We start from the raw sequence: 11,007 nt of genomic DNA, 5'->3' as shown, positions 1-11,007 counted from the left end.
GCATTTAATTCACTCTATCTAATAATAACTCTCCTTTTTACATTTGTTGTTGTGGAATTCCGGCTATTTATTGTCGGGGAAACTTAGAACAATAAAAACCCGCTCCATAAAAGGGAATATTCGATGCGCACTATTGAACGGGGAGCTTTTAACTTCCGTACACAGACAAAATGGCTTATTTTTTCACACATACACACACACACACACACACACACACACACATACACACACACCAAAACAAGTGGCCCGAAATGTAATATCTACACATCAAGGCTAAATGAATTGAGATGATTCTTACTAAACTCGCAACAGCAGGGTTCAACAGTCGTGACGTCACTTCCCTCGTAATGAATGACGCATATAACTTAGTAACAGGTTCTAACTATCGGATCAATAGCGGACGCCCTTGGGTAATACTTCTCCGATGAGCATGTTATCCAGAGGATAAAAACATAAGAAATCTGATCATGTTTTGACTGCAGTTTATATAGTCTGATCAAACATGTCATGTGAAAAAGTTCTAGCCAGCATGAAGAATCAAAAGTACCGATTTTTCTTTGTTTAGAACCAAGTTGCTGGGCGGACGTGACATCAGACTTTTGAATCCCATTGTTAAACCTAAAACTGAGGGTGGCCAAGTGGTATGACACTGGTCTTCCGATCGGAAAGTACTGTGTTCCAGTCCCGCCGCTCTGAACGGCGCATAGTTGATTCTTTGGAAAAGGCTATTTACCCATAATATGTTCTATCACTGTACTCAGGTGCAAAATCAGTACCTGGTCGTTAATAGCGTCTTCTCTATTGGAAACAAAAAAATGCAGTATCGCCTAACAGGCGTCATGTCTCGTCCTACATGTCATGTGTTGCTGTTATCCAGACAACCTTTGTAAAGCGCATTGAGAACACCTTGTGGATGTTGCTCTATATAAAAGCTCATTTGTGACCCTTCGCCTCAAAACGGTTTTAAGTCGGGTTGATTAAGATGTTGAAAATTGAATTTATAGCCAAAAATATCAGACGTGTGTTGAGTTTGTATCTATGTTCTATTGAGGAGAATGACAACCGTATTTTAGGGTGCGAATGCCAACAGTTTATATTTTCGATCAGTTTAACATTAAATTCGGCTTTTAAGAATCTGGTTCGTTCCGTTTTGAGACGATGGGTCACATTTTTGGGGTTTAATAAAAAAGAACTTTTGGCTAAAGGAGCATAAATGTGACCCTCCGTCTCAAAACGGTATCATGTCGGGATGATTCAGACCCCAGAAAGTGAATTTAGAGATATGATGAGAAATTGGACCTTAGAAGTTTTTGTAAAGCAAAAATTGGTATTTATACTCCAGCATAACGTACAGAAAGTAAACCCAAGTTTGATATTTGTGGCAATGAATTCAATATCCCTGACCGAGTGGATCCCGAAATAATACCGCTTTGAGACGGGGGTTCACAAATTAATCCCGTTTTTATAGTATAGCGCTCACTGGACAATTTCAAACCATTCCTACACGTTGACTAGGACATCATTTATTGTCTATCGCAAAGTACTTTCACACAGACCCAGCTACCAGTGAGTTCACTCTTAAAGTGAACGAGAGGGTGGGATTGAGGTCACACAAAAATACAAAAAAAAAAAAAAAAACAAAAAAAAAACCCCCAAAAAAACAAACCTCTCAACTCTACCCAGGATTGGCCCCATTATTTTGCGTATGAAGTGAGTGATCTACCAATTGTGACCCTTCGCCTCAAAACGGTATTAAGTCGGGTTGGTAAAGATGTTGAAAATTGAATTTATAGTCAGAAATATCAGACTTGTGTTGAGTTTGTATGCTTTATTGAGGAGAATGGATACCATATTCTAGAGTGCTGATGCCAACAATTTATATTTTTGACCAGTTTGACATTTAATTCGACTTTTAAGCATCTGGTTCGTTCCGATATAATACCGTTTTGAGAGGATGGGTCACAATTGAGCTATCTCGACTCCTGTGGCAAAAGAAGGGTTATCATTAATCATTAAGGAGGCAGCGTGGCTCAGAGGTACGGTCTTTGGTTCGTATCCGAAAGGTACCGAGTTCGATCACCCGCCGCCGCTGCGCTGTGTGGCCTTGAGCAAGTCACTTCGCCCTAGCTCAATTTGCGGCGCTGCACTGCGGCTGACGCCTGGGTTATTCCAGTCTTCCCTTGGAATAGATCAAATTTCCCCTATGAGATCAATAAACGGAATTTTATTATTATTTGTATTATTTATAAGTGAAAAGAAAACTAGAGCTTTTATATGCACTAATATCCACTGAACGTGCTCAACGCCCTTTACAAGGGGTCCAGAGCCAACAATAACACTTAACATGTAATACGGGAAATGGCGCCTGTGATGCGATATTACAATTTTTTCCCAGCCAGAAACAACTGTTCACGACCAGGTACTCATTTAACACCTTAGTACGGTGAGAGAAAATATGAGTAAATAGCATTTTACAAGGACTTAACTATGCGTCAATCAGAGCAGGACTTGAACTCTGGAGCTTCCGATCTGAAGGCGAGTGTCATATCACAGACCACACCACATGGTCGCACAGTTATTTGAAGTTTTTATTTATTTATTTTTATTCATTTATTTATTTCTATTTATTTATTTACTGGTGGCCAAAATGAAAAAGGCGTTTTTGGCAAAGGCCGTTTTGAGTGTGAGTGTATAATTTAATTTGTGCCGAGTGATGTGTGCAAATATATTTAGTGTGGTCGGTGAGTGGTCTGTGCTAACAATTAATTAATCTGAATAATTCGTTAATGATGACCTTGTTGAATGACGTGGTGACCTTGTATGAAGGTGACCCGGATGTAATGCGGGGCATTGGATGAAGGGTTTTTGGTATCTTTTGGCGTCTATTCGTATTTTTAAAAAGTATGTGTTGATTAATTGTATTCGACAAATTGTTTTTGTAATGATTGAATTTCCAGTTTGTGCCGAGTGATGTGTGCAAAATGTATTTAGTGTGGTCTGTGGTCTGTGCTAACAATTAATTAATCTGAATAATTCGTTAATGATGACCTTGACCTTGTTGGATGACATGGTGACTTTGTATGAAGGTGACCCGGCTGTAACGCGGGCATTGGATGAAGACAGACCTGCCAGGCACTAACGAAAAATTCGTAGAAAGACGGATTTTTTGGCTCCCGCTACAGAGCTGCATACGACTCTTTGACTCAATAAATCTTGTTGAAAAGGAAAGTTTAGTTTCCTAGAATCCATAGTCAGGACTTTGGAGTATTTTTGGACCGTGCTGAGGACAAATTATTTATTTCTTAAGCTATTTAATGTAAATTTTTTCTTTATTTTCCTTCAAACTATGAATTTTTGACACTTCAAGTAGGTAGATAGCTCTGATGAAGGGTTAGGTATCTTTTGACGTCTATTCATATTTTTTTAAAAGTATGAGTTGATTAATAGAAGAGTGGTATTCCAAAGCTCCCTCACTCCGTTTTTCCCATTTTGAGATATTGAGAATTATTTCCCCTAACATTTCGCATTCGGTCTATTATTTTATCATATTTAAACTTCAAATTCATACAAATCTTGGGACATTTTTGTACTAAATGATGCTCAAAATAAAGTTTACGTTTCAATTTATCTCATGGGGGAAAAAAAATCTCAAAAAGTAGAAAAATCGACTTAACGAGTTTTGGAAAACCAGCCTTCAATTGTATTCGACAAACTGTTTTGTAATGATTGAACTTCCAGCTTGCAACTGATATACTAGAAATTTCAAAATTCGTATGTGTAATAATTGACTAATCAGTTATCTGTCCTCAGAATTATTTTTTTTAAATGCTCCAAAGCAGCGTGGCTCATCGGTAAGTTCTTTGCTTCTTACCCGAAAGGTACCAAGTTCGATAACCCGTCGTTGCGCTGCGTAGCCTTGAGCAAGCCACCTCGCCCTAGCTCATTTTGCGGCGCTGCAATGCGGCTAACGCCTGGGTTATTCCAGTCTTCCATAGAGACACATTTCCGCTATGGGATGAATAAAGGGATTTTTTTTAAATACAGTTTCCAAGCGACCATAATCTCCTTTTCAACAGGTTTTATTGAATCAAAAAACATGTATGCAGTTCTGTATCTGAAGCCAAAAATCCGTAATTCTAATATCTTTTCAAACTACTTGGCATGTCTGTTAATAAAGCGTATTTATTGGAAAATTTGCATAAATCATTTACATCGACCGGGGGTCACGATAGCTCAGTTGGTAGAGCAATCGATCTTGACACGTAAAGAGACCGAGATTGATCCCGGGTAAAGTCGAGATTTTCTTTTACTGATCTCTTTCCCCTGTCCACCCAGCAGTAATTGGGAAGCTGGGTCTGTTAGAACCGGCTGAAAGTACTTGACCATAGACTCGGTTCCTATAGAAAAGGTAGTAAATGATTGCCATTGTCCGTTTCATGCTATAGAAACGGGGATAAACTCCGGGTCCGTGTTCTCCCTATCTCTCTCTTCTCTTCGTCTCTACCCCTCTCGCGTCCTCTCTCACTCTCTATCTCTCTCTCAGCACACTCACCACCCACCTCTCTCTCTCTCGTGTTCACTTCGTCTCTCTCTCTCTCCTCTCTCTTCACTACTCTCTCTCTCTCTCTCTCTTTTTCTCTGTGCTTCACTATCGTGCGTCTCTCTCTCTCGTACTCTCATTGGCCCCCCCCTTCTATCTCTCTCTCTCTCTCGGGCTCTCATTCTCTCTCTCTCTCTCTCTCTCTCTCGGGCTCTCATTCTCATGCTCTCTCTTTCTCTCTTTCTCTCTCTCTCTCTCTCTCTCTCTCTCTCTCTTTCTCTCTCTTTCTCTCTTTCTGTTTGGCGGGAGGAAAAATCCAAGAACAAAATATACCGGAGACTTGAAGAACGATCTCTATTTTTCTTATTCTTGGGTAGGTCTAGAGATTTTACAGATAGAACGAACAGTCACAGAAGCTCGAATGAAATTACAGCAGCAGTTCTCTGTAGGACCCCGACATAAATCAATTTGGTTGCCATTTTGATAGAAAACATGACACCGGTTCCATTATAAATCCTGGCAGATTTATGGCGCAAGTCGACGGAATTTGATTAGAGAATGAAGATTTGACGCGTCCCAGAGTGAGGTACATAATTGTAGAGTCATTATGTTATATAACTTATATATATAGTTCTATAATAATATATATATATAATATAATATATATATATATATTATCAATTTTTTATATATAAAATATTATATTATATATTATATATATATATATATATATTTCATGTATATATTAATATAAATATTTATATAATCATAATATTCTAAATATTTTATTAAAAAACAAGTTGAGATAATATTATATTTTTATTCCTTGTTTTATTATATTATATATATATATATTATATATATTATATATATAATATATATAACTTATAATATATTAAACTATATTTAATACTACCTTTTATAAAAAATATAGCATATATATAATTATTTATTTTAAAACAATGATGTTAAGTCTCAGTATAATATATATAATATATATATATATATATATATATATAATAATATAGTTGTAGTGTACTATAGTTGAGTAGTTTATTTTATTACAATAAAGTAAAATAAAAGTACAATTGGTATTGTAATGATAAATTCTCGAGCTCATACTAAACTATTTGATATTGTATTTAAAATTTTCAAAAGAAAAATTAATATGCCATTACTTATTCAAGTGATGAATTCATATGGGTCAAATTATAAATTATCTCCAATTTTCAAATCGCCTTGATTTCTTGAGTTCGAGCTTCTTGAAAAATGCTTAATTAATTAACCAACGTCTACCCGATGTATAGACGTCGTACAGAAATTCCACTATACATTGAACTTTAATGTGCGCTTATTTGCTCTTGTAGGTTACATATTATGAAGTAATGTTGTTGGTTCGAGCTCGCAAGAATAGTTAAGTCCTTGGAATAATGTCTTACTCACATCTTCACCGTATAAGTAACCTGAGTCGACAGCGTTGCTCTATTTTGCCAAATTTTAATTTTGCGTCATTCATCTTAAACTGCATTAAAACAAATGTTGCCGTTGGTACATTACACTGTTAGTTATAGTCTAGCAATCTAGCTGGAATAGCGTTAACTTCTACTCATCAACAGGATTGTTAGTTTTAGAATTGATTTAGTCGAATTTAATTTACTAATTTATCATTAATAATTACCGAATGACACGTCTTTCCAATTCTTTGTCTACGAATCATTGCACATTTGGGAAATAATTTTTAAACAATGTGGTTTTTTTAATTAAAAAAGATAGAAAAAAAGTAAAATACGCGCTGTTAGAACAAAAGACCATGGACAAATGTTCATTTAATACAAATTTTTGAATTTTCGATTTAATTACATTGGGTTTTTAGAACCAAAATTTGATTATTCATTATACAGAGAAATAGATCAAAGACCAAGAAAAAAATCAAAACAAAAGGAAAACAAAAAAAAAAAAAAACTTCCATGTTGAAGGAATGTTTGGATACACGAGTAATATTTGCAGGTTGATAATCAATTCAGGGATATTCGTAATAGAAATTAATAATATATATATATATATATATATATATATATATATATATATATATCGAATTCCCTGATTTGTATTTCGAATATATATATATATATATAATATATATACGTGTGTGTGTGTGTGTGTGTGTGTGTGTGTATGTGTGTGTGTGTTGGTGGGTACTTGTAGATACAAGAGTTCTCAATAAATAATATTAATTAGAGCATGTAAAACAAAATGAACGAATAAATAAATAAGAACACTCAGTTTTTCTTCTTGGCGAAAAAATGTGAGTATTCTTATTTACATGTATATATATATATATATATATATATATATATATATATATATATATATATATATATATATGAATGTTGGTGGGTACTCGTAGGTACGAAAGTGCTCGATAATGATGGTTAGAGCTAATATAAAATATAAATTGTATCACTCACTTATATGTGGCCAAGACATATGTTTCTGTGGCTTTCGTCCACGTCTTCAGTTGGCATAATGTCCGAAGAAAAAATGTATTCCCTTTGAGATTGGTGTTTACACTCCTTGTGTCCTTACTACGGTTGTGTATTGGTGATCAGTGTTGATGTGTAGTGACATTGTTGTAGTTTGCTCCCAATGCTTATATATATATATATATATATATATATATATATATATATATATATTTTATATATGTTTGTGTGTGTGTGTGTGTGTCCGTGTGTGCGTGTGTATGTGTTTTGTTGACAAAGAGGAAACGAAACGTACAAATTATCTGTATTAAATCGTAAATTCAATTGCAGCTTCCATACTAACATACTATTTGATTATTGTTATTTATATTTTCAAAGAGAAAAATTAATAATGCAACAACACTCCTGCAAGGCATGGAATTGCATTGGGTCAATTTGCATATTATTATTATCTCCATTTTCAAATCGCCCTGGTGTGGTTCGCGAGCTCCGGGCACTTTGATCTCATAAAACTAACCAACCGTCTCAAATCGGTACTATGTCGGGACGACCCGGATTCCTTATTATTATTATTATTGACGCTGTGCGGTTTATATGTGCTCTTGTGGTATAACACTCACTTTCGAATCGGAAGGTCCTGGGTTCGAGCCTCGCTCGGCGCATAGTTGAGTCCTTGGAAAAGGCTCCTTACTCACATTCTCTCACCGTACTAAGTACCTTGCGGTCGACAGCGTTGCCTCTATCGAAAAAAATTGTAACATCCCCTAACATGCGTCAAGTCTCGTTATACTGTTAAGTTTTGCTATTGGCCAGGGACACCTTGTAAAGGGCTTTGAGCACGTTTAGTGGATATTGCGTTATATAAAACCTCAATGTGTTTATTCAATTAAATTTAAACTCACTTTTTCTTTACCAAATTTACTCCATCGTGATAATATTACCCGAATGACACGATTGGTCACAAATTCCTTTGCAACAACATTGCACATTTGGATAATAATAATTTTTTAAAAAGAAAGTTTTTAATAATAAAAAAGTAAAAAAAGAAAGAAAAAAAAATGAAAACGAAATGAGGTGTCTAGACAAATAACATCTCAGTGACAAAAATGTTCATTTCAATTCCCAAATCTCTTTAGAAATTTCGATTTAATTCGATTGGTATTTTATCCCTGGTTTTGAATTATTCATGACTGGAGAAAAAAAAAAGAAAAAAAAAAAAAAAACAAAAAAAAACAAAAAAAAAAAAACCCTTCCATGTCGAAGGGAATGAATTGGAATCGACGTGTACTAATTTGCAGGTCTGATAACCCAATTCCTCACGGGCTCATTGTTGTAATGGAAATCTCACAAAATGACGCAAAATATTGTCCATTACAATAATAATAATAATAATAATAATAATAATAATAATAATAATAATAATAATAATAATAATAATAACAATAACAATAACAATAATAATAATAATATTTTGTTTGTTTGTTTGTTGCTTTAGGTCTCTTCCAACACAATTGAGGTTATATGAGAGACCGCTGAAACAAAAAAACAAGCAATCTAACAAAAATAGTACAAATGTAAATCAAAATCATAACCTAAAGATATCATAAGCTAAATTATAAATAACCAAGAACAAACAGGCAGAAGATTTACAGAAAAAAAATATCCCTGTCAAAAATACAATCACAAACCAAAGAAGCAGGATAGGCTAGTAAAGAGAAGAAGAAACGACATCACTATCGGATCGTATACCATGCGAACATCATAGGTATATGATTCAAGGGTGATGCTCCCATCCAACCACCCGCAATAATAATAATAATAATAATAATAATAATAATAATAATAATAATAATAATAATAATAATAATAATAATAATAATAATAATAATAATAATAATAATAATAATAATAATAAACATATTTATTTAGCGCCTTTCGTCGAAACTTCAAAGCGTTTAACAATGTTAAACGAGGCCCATAAGCGGGTTCGGATGTCAGACCTGCATATGTGTATACGTCGTGTGGAATAGATAGACGAGTATTGAATACCGATACAAATAAAAGACATAGAATGTGGCCATTCGTCTCAAAACGGTATTATATATCAGGATGAATGCGGCATGTGGTCTAGTGGTATGACACTCGCTTTCGGATCGGAAGCTCCTGAGGTTCGAGCCCCGCTCGGAGCATAGTTGACTCCTCGGAAAAGGCTCTTTACTCACACTATCTCGCCGTACTCAGGTGTAAAATAAGTACCTGGACGTTAACAGCATTGTCTCTCACGGGAAATAAAATATAACATAGTCTAACAAACGTCAATTCTCTTTCTACATGTTACGTGTTGCTGTTGTTCAGGGACCCTTTGTAAAGCGCTTTGAGCACGTTTAGTGGATGTTGCGCTATATAAAAGCTCAAGTTTTTAATTATTTTTTTAAAAATCCCCGCTGTAAATTCCGATCGATAACTGGGTTGGTTGAGGACTTGCTTCATTTCTGATCGATCCGACCCCAGGTGCAATCGAATATATTTTTCAACACCCTGTCCACCCAGCTTAAATTGGGTAGCTGGGTCTGTTGGATCTGGCGGAAAGTACTTTGCGATAAATTAGAGTCCTATCCAAAGGGTAGCAAAGAATTGGTTTTGATCTCCGCGCAGCTAACCGATAAATCATTGATGCTGTGCGCTTAGCCAAAAAAAAAAAAAAAAAACAAAAAAACTCACAACAGTCCGCCAGCCGAAAATAACGTTCCAATACAAAAATCAACGTGTAACCTTGTACGTTTATATTAGTCCGATTAATACCATTTAGTGAGAACTACTCATAAAAAAATGGCTGACTAAAAACAATAACGAAGACCTGAGTGACGCCAACTTCGTTCTATCTGTAGTAGTTATTATATTATTGTTATGCAATTTTTGAAAGGGTTGGGAGTAGTTGTGTTAATCAATTCTTATGCGTAATCGATTACATTTCACAAATGTTGCGTCATATCTAAATGCGCAAGTTGGCACAGACCCCAACCGCGTAACGCCCTAAACTCTACCTACTCATCATTGTATAATATATCGAAGTGACTATTCTCACCCCCGGGATGTTAGTCTTCATAATAGTATAAAAAGTAGTCCACAATTGTTGTATGTTTAATCCAAAGGTTGTAATGCAGTAATTTGTTACGTTTCTTGTCACAAGTTGCACAATTAAAACAAAAAAAATCAATCAAATCCAAATCGCAAAAAGCCGGCGACGTTTTTTTCGGTAATCCAATCGGCCGGGGGGGGGGGGGGGAGAGAATAGAGGCAGCCTATTGTATAATATATCGACTATAAGTAGTAACGCGCAATGATATCACGTTTTGCAAAAAGCAATTGATGCAATGCGTTTAGGGAAAATACTTCTCGCTTGGCTCAGGAGCTCACAACATTCCATCCGGAAGTAACACGTACCAACACACAAAACTATGTGTAACCATTAACATTTATCGTCTGGATAATAAGACATTAAGTGAGAATTACACATTAACGCGGATGGCAAAAAAAATAAAAATACAATAACAACAAAGACCTGAGTGACGTCATCTTCATTCTATCTATATACACGTAAATAAAGCCTATTATATAGATAGAATGCTCTTGGCCAAGAAGCTCACAAGATTGCCGTCCGGAAGTAATACGGACCAACACACACAACTGTGTGTATCCATGAACGTTTATAGTCGGGTTAATACAGTTCAGTGAGCATTACTCATAAACGCGGATGACAAAAAACAATATCAAAGACCTGAGTGACGTCATCTTCGAACTATCTATACTATCTATAGATAGTATGCCCTTGGCTAAGAGACTCACAACATTGCCATCCGGAAGTATCACGGACCAACACATAAAACCATGTGTAACCTTAAACGTTTATAGTCTGGTTAATACAGTTTAGTGAGAATTACTCATAAACACGGATAGCTGTGTAACTATGGACTTTTATAGTCT

General features: G+C 35.3%; 1 protein-coding gene across 1 annotated transcript in view; it reads right to left on the bottom strand.

The window, feature by feature from the left end:
- The window catches only part of LOC144977500 (uncharacterized), a gene marked incomplete in the record, with an annotated part of 313,588 nt that overhangs the window by 102,060 nt on the left and 200,521 nt on the right, over positions 1-11,007 (bottom strand).

Source organism: Berghia stephanieae, chromosome 7 (genome assembly GCF_034508935.2).
Source record: "Berghia stephanieae isolate SIO BIC M18660-M18661 chromosome 7, UCSD_Bste_1.3, whole genome shotgun sequence".
NCBI classification, from domain to species: Eukaryota; Metazoa; Mollusca; class Gastropoda; order Nudibranchia; family Aeolidiidae; genus Berghia; species Berghia stephanieae.
Note: the sequence above shows the minus strand (reverse complement) of the source record. Positions and strands in the feature narration are given on the sequence as shown.